This window comes from Cucurbita maxima, unplaced genomic scaffold (genome assembly GCF_002738345.1).
Source record: "Cucurbita maxima cultivar Rimu unplaced genomic scaffold, Cmax_1.0 Cma_Scf00111, whole genome shotgun sequence".
Taxonomy (NCBI): Eukaryota; Viridiplantae; Streptophyta; class Magnoliopsida; order Cucurbitales; family Cucurbitaceae; genus Cucurbita; species Cucurbita maxima.
In genome coordinates this window covers 94,404-95,541 of record NW_019272127.1, presented here as the reverse complement: position 1 = coordinate 95,541, position 1,138 = coordinate 94,404, and the positions used below count along the sequence as shown (strand labels likewise).

The 1,138-nt window shown below is 37.8% G+C and overlaps 1 non-coding gene across 1 annotated transcript; it reads left to right on the top strand.

The window, feature by feature from the left end:
• Positions 1-633: 633 nt before the first annotated feature.
• On the top strand, positions 634-707 carry TRNAI-AAU. The gene has a single exon. It is a non-coding gene; the product is annotated as a tRNA-Ile (tRNA).
• The last annotated feature ends 431 nt before the right edge of the window (positions 708-1,138 follow it).

The following is a 1,138-nucleotide window of genomic DNA, read 5'->3' as shown; positions in this document are numbered from 1 at the left end:
TGCATAAAGTTGTGTAAAAGAAACTCGATTTTCTTTATTAGGAGCTAACGATCTATAATGTGCATAAAATCTATGCCCAATTAGCTCAGTTGTAAGATTGTAGTGTAAAAAACGTGAAGGTCGTAGGTTCGACAATAACATAGGCCAAGTTTTATTAATTCTTAATAATATCTTTTCATGATACGGGGTTACAACAGTACGAACTTTAAACCAATGATACGGCTGTTCACAATTTTTCTTTAGATCTGAGTCGTTCGATATGTTCTTCAGTGAAGGATGAAAATTGAGGATTTCTGAGAGTTCTTTCAGGAACAAGAAGGAGGTAAATGAACTTATTTTGGGCGTTCGATATGTTCTTTTACGAAAGATGAAATTCGAGGATTTCTCAGAGTCCTTTCAAGAACAAGGAGGTAAATGAACTCACTTTGAAGGCCAGATTCAGTATTGCGACTCTCATGAGAGAAAATTTTTCGGCAAGCCACATGTCAACTTGTGGGAAGGAAAGCGCGTGAGACCGTCGGCAAGCCACGTGTCAACTTGCGGGAGGGAAAGCGTGTCAGACAGCCTGAGGGACACGTATTGATGATTGGGTGGACTAACGCGTCAGGCGCATTGTCAGGAGAGAAAATCTATGGCCTATTAGCTCAGTTGGTTAGAGCGTCGTGCTAATAACGCGAAGCTCGTAGGTTTGACACTTCCATGGGCCAATTTCATTTATTTTTAACTATATTTTTTTCATGATACGAGTTAAAGCACTACGAACTTTAGAAGATAATGACTTTTTTAAGTTTATTATGCATAAAGTTATGTAAACGAAACTCGATTGGCTGGATTAGGAGCTAATGATCTATAATATGCATAAAACTTATGCCCTATTAGCTTATTTGTAAGATTGTCGTGTTAAAAACGTGGAGGTCGTAGGTTCGACAATTACATAGGCCAAGTTTTATTAATTCTTAATAATATCTTTTCATGATACGGTGTTACAACAGTACGAACTTTAAACCGATGATACGGCCGTTCACAAGTTTTCTTTAGATCTGAGTCGTTCTTCAATGAAGGATGAAATTCGAGGATTTCTGAGAGTCCTTTCAGGAACAAGAAGGAAGTAAATGAACTTATTTTGGGCGTTCGATAT